We start from the raw sequence: 11,243 nt of genomic DNA on the forward strand, positions 1-11,243 counted from the left end.
TCAGGTGCGAATTCCTTGTCAACGTCACCCTGAAAAGTTACTATATTTCGTACGTTACACCATATGTTTACCATGTAGAATCATTTAAATTATGTTCTATAAAGGATTTCTGCCCAATAACTTGCATGTGTCGTGTGTGTATAGTGTTTTTTTAGTTGTAATGAAGAGCAGATTTTTTTTTTTACTTTTTCAAATTTGAAAATATAAATGTAAATAACTGATCTCTACCTGACGTATCGTAATACTGTTTCTCATACTGCTCAGGTCGTGAAAGTACTCTGGAACCTGTTCTTGTCTTTCAAGCGGACCGCGCTTACTCGTAGTTACTGATTTCGTCCAAATTTATGGTAAATGCGGAGCCTGACTGGGATCGAAGCGACTGAAGTGCGAGTGCCAGATAGTCGAGAGCTTAGAAAAAGTAGCATTTCTGGCGTGGATCGGGTGAGGCATGATTCGTTTATGTTTGCGTAGTTTCCAGGCAGCTGTCGGCGCAACGGAAAGAATACAGAACGGTAATAGGAGGGTCGTAGGGTCAAGTCGCTATAAGGAAATATTTTTTTATTTTCAGTTTTTACGTTACTTACACTACAAGTAAACGAAAGTTATACGCACTACACTGTATTTATTAATATTTTCATAGTTCTAAGGAAAATAAAGGCAAAGGAAATTTGGAATTGCAGATAAATTTCCACGAAGGCATTGTAATTCAGCCATACAGGACTTAGTTACGGGTGGTTTTCTGCCAAGCTATCCGATGAGATATAACGTTTTGCGAATGTAAACCACGTTAGTTTTGCAGGATATATTTTAAAACAATCATGTAATTGTAAAAAAAAAATGGCTCTGAGCACTATGGGACTTAACTTCTGAGGTCATCAGTCCCCTAGAACTTAGAACTACTTAAACCTAACTAACCTAAGGACATCACACACATCCATGCCCGAGGCAGGATTCGAACCTGCGACCATTTCAGTCGTGCGGTTCCGGACTGAGCGCCTAGAACCGCTCGGCCACCACGGCCGGCGTAATTGTAAAAATGAGACGATTATAATGTGTGGAAGATGCTGAGAAAATTGGTGCATCCCGTGTTTTTACTCTGGGTATCAACTGTAAAATAATAAAAGCTTCTAATTTTCTATACGAAGTTCTCGGGTACAATTTCTTTCCTACAAATTTTACAATTCCATGTTTTTCTTTGCCTTTCCTTTTCATGCCCTTTATGAAAATATTCGTATTCGTAAATACAATATATTCATCATTAATTCGGTTTATTTGCAGTGTAATAAATGCAAAAACTGAAAATAAGTGATGTTCCCGCTTAGACTCGATCCCATGGCCCTCAACCTCTCGACCCCGGGTTACCGTTCAGTACTCTTCCCGCTGCTCTAAGCGCTGTCTGCAGGCTACACTGTCATGAACCGCTCTTGACTCGCCCGACCTGCGTCAAAAATGCTATTTTTTCTAAACGCTCGGCTATCTGAAACTCTCACTTCTGTCATTTTCATTTCTTACCGAACCCTGCATGTGCGATAAATTTGGAGAAAATCGGTGATGATGAGTAGGCGCCGTCCCCTAGCTAGCAGTGGCCGAGCGGTTCTAGGCGCTACAGTCCGGAACCGCGCGACCGCTACGGTCGCAGGTTCGAATCCTGCCTCGGGCATGGATGTGTGTAATGTCCTTAGGTTGGTTAGGTTTAAGTTGTTCTAAGTTCTAGGGGACTGATGGCCTCAGAAGTTAAGTGCCATAGTGCTCTGAGCCATTTGAACCATTTGAACCTTGCTAGCACGCACTGTTACGGTAGCAGTTGCGAGTCAACTGTGGGCAGAAATCAGTGAAGTATTATGGCAGGAGAACGTTAGTAACGAGTAGTGGTGTTAGGCAGTTACATACGTTGCAGAGTATTGAACGAAGGGTTGAAAAGTATTTAATTGCAGTAATAAGTCGCCTATTTAATTGTGGCCTCTGATGCAGGGCTATAAAAAATTAATCTTGCTCATTCCGCTTGTTCAGCTAGCATGAGGTTACGGAAAAGCAATATGGGGAGCTGGAGCTGAAGATATTGCAATGTGTTGCCGGATTACTGCTCAGTATGTCTATATATCATTAGAACGGCAAGAAAGTTTTCGTTTCTGTAGAGCTGTAAGGAAGATCAGTTTAGTTTTTAAATATTTTTGGACAATACCTTAGTACTTACCTTGGGTAACAGAAGAAATATTAAATTTAATTGATGAAAGGAGAAAATATAAAAATGCAGTAAGTGAAACAGGCAAAAAGGAATACAAACGTCTCAAAAATGAGATCGACAGGAAGTGCAAAATGGCTAAGCAGGGATGGCTAGAGGACAAATGTAAGGATGTAGAGGCCTATCTCACTAGGGGTAAGATAGATACCGCCTACAGGAAAATTAAAGAGACCTTTGGAGATAAGAGAACGACTTGTATGAATATCAAGAGCTCAGATGGAAACCCAGTTCTAAGCAAAGAAGGGAAAGCAGAAAGGTGGAAGGAGTATATAGAGGGTCTATACAAGGGCGATGTACTTGAGGACAATATTATGGAAATGGAAGAGGATGTAGATGAAGATGAAATGGGAGATACGATACTGCGTGAAGAGTTTGACAGAGCACTGAAAGACCTGAGTCGAAACAAGGCCCCCGGAGTAGACAATATTCCATTGGAACTACTGACGGCCGTGGGAGAGCCAGTCCTGACAAAACTCTACCATCTGGTGAGCAAGATGTATGAAACAGGCGAAATACCCTCAGACTTCAAGAAGAATATAATAATTCCAATCCCAAAGAAAGCAGGTGTTGACAGATGTGAAAATTACCGAACTATCAGCTTAATAAGTCACAGCTGCAAAATACTAACACGAATGCTTTACAGACGAATGGAAAAACTAGTAGAAGCCAACCTCGGGGAAGATCAGTTTGGATTCCGTAGAAACACTGGAACACGTGAAGCAATACTGACCTTACGACTTATCTTAGAAGAAAGATTAAGGAAAGGCAAACCTACGTTTCTAGCATTTGTAGACTTAGAGAAAGCTTTTGACAATGTTGACTGGAATACTCTCTTTCAAATTCTAATGGTGGCAGGGGTAAAATACAGGGAGCGAAAGGCTATTTACAATTTGTACAGAAACCAGATGGTAGTTATAAGAGTCGAGGGACATGAAAGGGAAGCAGTGGTTGGGAAGGGAGTAAGACAGGGTTGTAGCCTCTCCCCGATGTTGTTCAATCTGTATATTGAGCAAGCAGTAATGGAAACAAAAGAAAAATTCGGAGTAGGTATTAAAATTCATGGAGAAGAAATAAAAACTTTGAGGTTCGCCGATGACATTGTAATTCTGTCAGAGACAGCAAAGGACTTGGAAGAGCAGTTGAATGGAATGGATAGTGTCTTGAAAGGAGGATATAAGATGAACATCAACAAAAGCAAAACAAGGATAATGGAATGTAGTTTAATTAAGTCGGGTGATGCTGAGGGAATTAGATTAGGAAATGAGGCACTTAAAGTAGTAAAGGAGTTTTGCTATTTGGGGAGCAAAATAACTGATGATGGTCGAAGTAGAGAGGATATAAAATGTAGGCTGGCAATGGCAAGGAAAGCGTTTCTGAAGAAGAGAAATTTGTTAACATCCAGTATTGATTTAAGTGTCAGGAAGTCATTTCTGAAAGTATTCGTATGGAGTGTAGCCATGTATGGAAGTGAAACATGGACGATAAATAGTTTGGACAAGAAGAGAATAGAAGCTTTCGAAATGTGGTGCTACAGAAGAATGCTGAAGATTAGATGGGTAGATCACATAACTAATGAGGAAGTATTGAATAGGATTGGGGAGAAGAGAAGTTTGTGGCACAGCTTGACCAGAAGAAGGGATCGGTTGGTAGGACATGTTCTGAGGCATCAAGGGATCACCAATTTAATATTGGAGGGCAGCGTGGAGGGTAAAAATCGTAGAGGGAGACCAAGAGATGAATACACTAAGCAGATTCAGAAGGATGTAGGTTGCAGTAGGTACTGGGAGATGAAAAAGCTTGCACAGGATAGAGTAGCATGGAGAGCTGCATCAAACCAGTCTCAGGACTGAAGACCACAACAACAACAACAACACCTTAGTACTGTTGATAACAGGATTTTCGTACGGAAAGGTTGTCTTCGTTCCCGTCCCAGTTGTGAATACTGGCACTGTTGTTTAATTGAAAATACAAAATTATGTTCAAAATAACTCAGGTAATTAGTGAAGATCAAGTGGAATGTGGAATGAGATTTTCACTCTGCAGCGGAGTGTGCGCTGATATGAAACTTCCTGGCAGATTAAAACTGCGTGCCCGACCGAGACTCGAACTCGGGACCTTTGCCTTTCGCGGGCAAGTGCTCTACCAACTGAGCTACCGAAGCACGACTCACGCCCGGTACTCACAGCTTTACTTCTGCCAGTACCTCGTCTCCTACCTTCCAAACTTTACAGAAGCTCTCCTGCGAACCTGCAGAACTAGCACTCCTGAAAGAAAGGATATTGCGGAGACATGGCTTAGCCACAGCCTGGGGGATGTTTCCGGAATGAGATTTTCACTCTGCAGCGGAGTGTGCGCTGATATGAAACTTCCTGGCAGATTAAAACTGCGTGCCCGACCGAGACTCGAACTCGGGACCTTTGCCTTTCGCGGGCAAGTGCTCTACCAACTGAGCTACCGAAGCACGACTCACGCCCGGTACTCACAGCTTTACTTCTGCCAGTACCTCGTCTCCTACCTTCCAAACTTTACAGAAGCTCTCCTGCGAACCTGCAGAACTAGCACTCCTGAAAGAAAGGATATTGCGGAGACATGGCTTAGCCACAGCCTGGGGGATGTTTCCGGAATGAGATTTTCACTCTGCAGCGGAGTGTGCGCTGATATGAAACTTCCTGGCAGATTAAAACTGCGTGCCCGACCGAGACTCGAACTCGGGACCTTTGCCTTTCGCGGGCAAGTGCTCTACCAACTGAGCTACCGAAGCACGACTCACGCCCGGTACTCACAGCTTTACTTCTGCCAGTACCTCGTCTCCTACCTTCCAAACTTTACAGAAGCTCTCCTGCGAACCTGCAGAACTAGCACTCCTGAAAGAAAGGATATTGCGGAGACATGGCTTAGCCACAGCCTGGGGGATGTTTCCGGAATGAGATTTTCACTCTGCAGCGGAGTGTGCGCTGATATGAAACTTCCTGGCAGATTAAAACTGCGTGCCCGACCGAGACTCGAACTCGGGACCTTTGCCTTTCGCGGGCAAGTGCTCTACCAACTGAGCTACCGAAGCACGACTCACGCCCGGTACTCACAGCTTTACTTCTGCCAGTACCTCGTCTCCTACCTTCCAAACTTTACAGAAGCTCTCCTGCGAACCTGCAGAACTAGCACTCCTGAAAGAAAGGATATTGCGGAGACATGGCTTAGCCACAGCCTGGGGGATGTTTCCGGAATGAGATTTTCACTCTGCAGCGGAGTGTGCGCTGATATGAAACTTCCTGGCAGATTAAAACTGCGTGCCCGACCGAGACTCGAACTCGGGACCTTTGCCTTTCGCGGGCAGGTGCTCTACCAACTGAGCTACCGAAGCACGACTCACGCCCGGTACTCACAGCTTTACTTCTGCCAGTACCTCGTCTCCTACCTTCCAGACTTTACAGAAGCTCTCCTGCGAACCTGCAGAACTAGCACTCCTGAAAGAAAGGATATTGCGGAGACATGGCTTAGCCACAGCCTGGGGGATGTTTCCGGAATGAGATTTTCACTCTGCAGCGGAGTGTGCGCTGATATGAATGATGAATGATGAGTACCGGGCGTGAGTCGTGCTTCGGTAGCTCAGTTGGTAGAGCACTTGCCCGCGAAAGGCAAAGGTCCCGAGTTCGAGTCTCGGTCGGGCACGCAGTTTTAATCTGCCAGGAAGTTTCATATCAGCGCACACTCCGCTGCAGAGTGAAAATCTCATTCCGGAAACATCCCCCAGGCTGTGGCTAAGCCATGTCTCCGCAATATCCTTTCTTTCAGGAGTGCTAGTTCTGCAGGTTCGCAGGAGAGCTTCTGTAAAGTTTGGAAGGTAGGAGACGAGGTACTGGCAGAAGTAAAGCTGTGAGTACCGGGCGTGAGTCGTGCTTCGGTAGCTCAGTTGGTAGAGCACTTGCCCGCGAAAGGCAAAGGTCCCGAGTTCGAGTCTCGGTCGGGCACGCAGTTTTAATCTGCCAGGAAGTTTCATATCAGCGCACACTCCGCTGCAGAGTGAAAATCTCATTCCGGAAACATCCCCCAGGCTGTGGCTAAGCCATGTCTCCGCAATATCCTTTCTTTCAGGAGTGCTAGTTCTGCAGGTTCGCAGGAGAGCTTCTGTAAAGTTTGGAAGGTAGGAGACGAGGTACTGGCAGAAGTAAAGCTGTGAGTACCGGGCGTGAGTCGTGCTTCGGTAGCTCAGTTGGTAGAGCACTTGCCCGCGAAAGGCAAAGGTCCCGAGTTCGAGTCTCGGTCGGGCACGCAGTTTTAATCTGCCAGGAAGTTTCATATCAGCGCACACTCCGCTGCAGAGTGAAAATCTCATTCCGGAAACATCCCCCAGGCTGTGGCTAAGCCATGTCTCCGCAATATCCTTTCTTTCAGGAGTGCTAGTTCTGCAGGTTCGCAGGAGAGCTTCTGTAAAGTTTGGAAGGTAAGAGACGAGGTACTGGCAGAAGTAAAGCTGTGAGTACCGGGCGTGAGTCGTGCTTCGGTAGCTCAGTTGGTAGAGCACTTGCCCGCGAAAGGCAAAGGTCCCGAGTTCGAGTCTCGGTCGGGCACGCAGTTTTAATCTGCCAGGAAGTTTCATATCAGCGCACACTCCGCTGCAGAGTGAAAATCTCATTCCGGAAACATCCCCCAGGCTGTGGCTAAGCCATGTCTCCGCAATATCCTTTCTTTCAGGAGTGCTAGTTCTGCAGGTTCGCAGGAGAGCTTCTGTAAAGTTTGGAAGGTAGGAGACGAGGTACTGGCAGAAGTAAAGCTGTGAGTACCGGGCGTGAGTCGTGCTTCGGTAGCTCAGTTGGTAGAGCACTTGCCCGCGAAAGGCAAAGGTCCCGAGTTCGAGTCTCGGTCGGGCACGCAGTTTTAATCTGCCAGGAAGTTTCATATCAGCGCACACTCCGCTGCAGAGTGAAAATCTCATTCCGGAAACATCCCCCAGGCTGTGGCTAAGCCATGTCTCCGCAATATCCTTTCTTTCAGGAGTGCTAGTTCTGCAGGTTCGCAGGAGAGCTTCTGTAAAGTTTGGAAGGTAGGAGACGAGGTACTGGCAGAAGTAAAGCTGTGAGTACCGGGCGTGAGTCGTGCTTCGGTAGCTCAGTTGGTAGAGCACTTGCCCGCGAAAGGCAAAGGTCCCGAGTTCGAGTCTCGGTCGGGCACGCAGTTTTAATCTGCCAGGAAGTTTCAAGTGGAATGTGTTTTAGCAACTGCGTCAAAAATAACCACCAGACATTTCGGTAAAATTACTATAGTCTTTTCAGTAGTCTGGACAGGTGTTAGTTATCCTTTCTTCAGAATTAATATAATTAAAGTAATAAAGTAAAAGAAGTAAAAATTTAATTAAAAGTTTTAAAGTGTAATTTGCTAGACTTTTCATGTGTATAGTTTATTAATCTGTAGCAACCCAAGCTTATAGCAATGTCATGAAAGTTGGCTGAGGCGATTTTACACTCGGGACCAATAATGCAAAAAAGTAAAAATGGTTGTTTCAACCCCAGTTCGAAATTATGCTCGGACGATAATGGTCGTATCGTCGACGAGACGTTAAAGTGCAATCTTTCTTCAGATTTCCGACATTATGATCTCCCTTCTTATATTGATTTTTAAACTTCTGCCGCTCACAACCACAAATGTATTTAGAGATCATTAACTATTTATTATCAGCTAATGTTGATGAAATGGGAATGACACTGAGCAACAGTTGTTGTGAAAACTGGAACGTGACATTTCAAGTAGAAGGGACTGTGTAGGCATTGTAGCTCTAAACAGAACAACAGACATCAGCAAGTATCATATTTACATCTTTGCTTGCTTGACATTTTTCAAGAGGCTGTTACTAGTCAAAGACCTTTTTTCAGAATTTATTTGAAATGAACTTGAGTATCTTCATACTATGAAGGCATGTGTTCATCCGAGCCTTGTCCGCTTTGTGCCACACTAAAAATTATTGCTTCCTTAACCGACAACATTTTGATACCAATGGTCAGTAAAGTAAAAGCTTTTCTTTCTTAACCGACAACATTTTGCTAGTAATGGCCAGTGAACTAAACGCACAGTTGTGACGTTTCCAGTTGTTCTCAGCAAGCAGCGAGCGTCTTTTACCTTGGGTGAATGGCAGTTGAGACCGCAGCTGACGCCTAGCTGAGTGAGACAGTGGAATGAGGCGGACCGTCGTGTATGAACGCCATTCGTTAATGAAGCGATGCTTTCTACAACACAGCAACAAGTATTAATCTGCGCAGCTAACTTTTCATATAATTAATGATAAAAGTATTACCAGACAAAAGAAGTGAAGCATCCATAAGGAAACGAGTAAAAATAATGAAACGCCACGAATTGAGAGTGTTGTTGTTGTTGTTGTGGTCTTCAGTCCTGTGACTGGTTTGATGCAGCTCTCCATGCTACTCTATCCTGCGCAAGCTTCTTCATCTCCCAGTACCTACTGCAACCTACATCCTTCTGAATCTGCTTAGTGTATTCATCTCTTGGTCTCCCTCTACGATTTTTACACTCCACGCTGCCCTCCAATGCTAAATTTGTGATCCCTTGATGCCTCAAAACATGTCCTACCAACCGATCCCTTCTTCTAGTCAAGTTGTGCCACAAACTTCTCTTCTCCCCAATCCTATTCAATACCTCCTCATTAGTTACGTGATCTACCCACCTTATCTTCAGCATTCTTCTGTAGCACCACATTTCGAAAGCTTCTATTCTCTTCTTGTCCAAACTATTTATCGTCCATGTTTCACTTCCATACATGGCTACACTCCATACGAATACTTTCAGAAATGACTTCCTGACACTTAAATCTATACTCGATGTTAACAAATTTCTCTTCTTCAGAAACGATTTCCTTGCCATTGCCAGTCTACATTTTATATCCTCTCTACTTCGACCATCATCAGTTATTTTACTCCCTAAATAGCAAAATTCCTTTACTACTTTAAGTGTCTCATTTCGTAATCTAATTCCCTCAGCATCGCCCGATTTAATTTGACTACATTTCATTATCCTTGTTTTGCTTTTGTTGATGTTCATCTTATATCCTCCTTTCAAGACACTGTCCATTCCATTCAATTGTTCTTCCAAGTCCTTTGCTGTCTCTGACAGAATTACAATGTCATCGGCGAACCTCAAAGTTTTTACTTCTTCTCCATGAATTTTAATACCTACTCCGAATTTTTCTTATGTTTCCTTTACTGCTTGCTCAATATACAGATTGAATAACATCGGGGAGAGGCTACAACCCTGTCTCACTCCTTTCCCAACCACTGCTTCCCTTTCATGCCCCTCGACTCTTATAACTGCCATCTGGTTTCTGTACAAATTGTAAATAGCCTTTCGCTCCCTGTATTTTACCCCTGCCACCATTAGAATTTGAAAGAGAGTATTCCAGTCAACATTGTCAAAAGCTTTCTCTAAGTCTACAAATGCTAGAAACGTAGGTTTGCCTTTCCTTAATCTTTCTTCTAAGATAAGTCGTAAGGTCAGTATTGCTTCACGTGTTCCAGTGTTTCTACGGAATCCAAACTGATCTTCCCCGAGGTCCGCTTCTACCAGTTTTTCCATTCGTCTGTAAAGAATTCGAGTTAGTATTTTGCAGCTGTGACTTATTAAACTGATAGTTCGGTAATTTTCACATCTGTCAACACCTGCTTTCTTTGGGATTGGAATTATTACATTCTTCTTGAAGTCTGAGGGTATTTCGCCTGTCTCATACATCTTGCTCACCAGATGGTAGAGTTTTGCCATGACTGGCTCTCCCAAGGCCATCAGTAGTTCTAATGGAATGTTGTCTATTCCCGGGGCCTTGTTTCGACTCAGGTCTTTCAGTGCTCTGTCAAATCCTTCACGCAGTATCTTATCTCCCATTTCGTCTTCATCTACATCCTCTTCCATTTCCATAATACTGTCCTCAAGAACATCGCCCTTGTATAAACCCTCTATATACTCCTTCCACCTTTCTGCTGTCCCTTCTTTGATATTCATGTGTATGAGAGTGTATGTGATGTTATTTCAGTGGTTATAAAATCTAGCCAAAGCTCCAAGTAACTTGGCAGTATGAGTCCACTTACCAGTAATGTGTTGCATCTCCTCTGGCTTGGATGCACGCACTGATTAGACCGGAAAGCCCAATGTATCCTCTGCTGGAGCACGCTGACCCACAAACTGAATGACATGCGGGATGTGCCAGTCGTTAAAGGGTTCCGCAAGCTTCTTCCGTAAGTGTCTGGGCTAAACTGATGTGCTTGAAATTTTGGTCGTCTGTTCACTACTGGTCTGGTCGTTGCTAGGTCTTCCATGGCTGGACGTTGTGTTATGAGGTGTCGTTCGTAGTTTTCTCGTAATTTATTAATTCTTGTTTGAAGGGGGCTCAACGCTGGCGTCATATGGATTAGAACACTGGGCGTTAGTTCTGGGAGTCTTGATATAATACGTAGTCGTAGTTTTGTCTTGTACAGTCGTTCAGCTACTGGTTTTGATAGGCCACTTAGGAGCGGTTACGTACTACAGAACCAGTCTTCAAAGTTTTCATATGCATGAAATGCTGTTGTAACACTGCAACCATAGAAACGTTCTTGTGCTTTGAGAACGAAACAGATCGTTTCACGTGTTTATTGGTGTAATGCGGGAACAGTACGTCGTCAGATATGTTTTCCTGTTCTAATAAATATTTACACAGGACCTTTTAAACACTCTTTCGAAAATGTACGAAAAAAATAGACACAACGCATTCATATAACTGTATAAGGCCTACTTTTTGGCCACGACTTCAGTAGTGGCTTTCTGCTGGCTCTGCTGGTGGTCCATGCCTAGTAAAGGACTATAGTGTTCAAACCAATGGTTGCGTTGATGACAGTTTTACCTTTTAATAATAATTATTGTATGCCAGCAGATCCAGAGGAAGTTCACCTCAACTGTGCCCAAAATGTCGGGTTTATTCAGTGAGTTGTTTTACAATATGGCATGGAGCCATATCCAGAAAACTTTT

The 11,243-nt window shown here is 44.0% G+C and overlaps 6 non-coding genes across 6 annotated transcripts; 2 read left to right on the forward strand and 4 right to left on the reverse strand.

The window, feature by feature from the left end:
* Nucleotides 1-4,326: 4,326 nt before the first annotated feature.
* Nucleotides 4,327-4,403, reverse strand: Trnas-cga (transfer RNA serine (anticodon CGA)). Its single transcript has one exon. It is a non-coding gene; the product is annotated as a tRNA-Ser (tRNA).
* Nucleotides 4,404-4,626: 223 nt separating this feature from the next.
* Trnas-cga (transfer RNA serine (anticodon CGA)) lies at nucleotides 4,627-4,703 on the reverse strand. Its single transcript has one exon. It is a non-coding gene; the product is annotated as a tRNA-Ser (tRNA).
* Nucleotides 4,704-4,926: 223 nt separating this feature from the next.
* On the reverse strand, nucleotides 4,927-5,003 carry Trnas-cga (transfer RNA serine (anticodon CGA)). Its single transcript has one exon. It is a non-coding gene; the product is annotated as a tRNA-Ser (tRNA).
* Nucleotides 5,004-5,226: 223 nt separating this feature from the next.
* Trnas-cga (transfer RNA serine (anticodon CGA)) lies at nucleotides 5,227-5,303 on the reverse strand. The gene has a single exon. It is a non-coding gene; the product is annotated as a tRNA-Ser (tRNA).
* A 1,734-nt stretch (nucleotides 5,304-7,037) lies between these two features.
* On the forward strand, nucleotides 7,038-7,114 carry Trnas-cga (transfer RNA serine (anticodon CGA)). Its single transcript has one exon. It is a non-coding gene; the product is annotated as a tRNA-Ser (tRNA).
* A 223-nt stretch (nucleotides 7,115-7,337) lies between these two features.
* On the forward strand, nucleotides 7,338-7,414 carry Trnas-cga (transfer RNA serine (anticodon CGA)). Its single transcript has one exon. It is a non-coding gene; the product is annotated as a tRNA-Ser (tRNA).
* Nucleotides 7,415-11,243: the final 3,829 nt, after the last annotated feature.

Source organism: Schistocerca serialis, chromosome 6 (assembly GCF_023864345.2).
Source record: "Schistocerca serialis cubense isolate TAMUIC-IGC-003099 chromosome 6, iqSchSeri2.2, whole genome shotgun sequence".
Lineage (NCBI taxonomy): Eukaryota > Metazoa > Arthropoda > Insecta > Orthoptera > Acrididae > Schistocerca > Schistocerca serialis.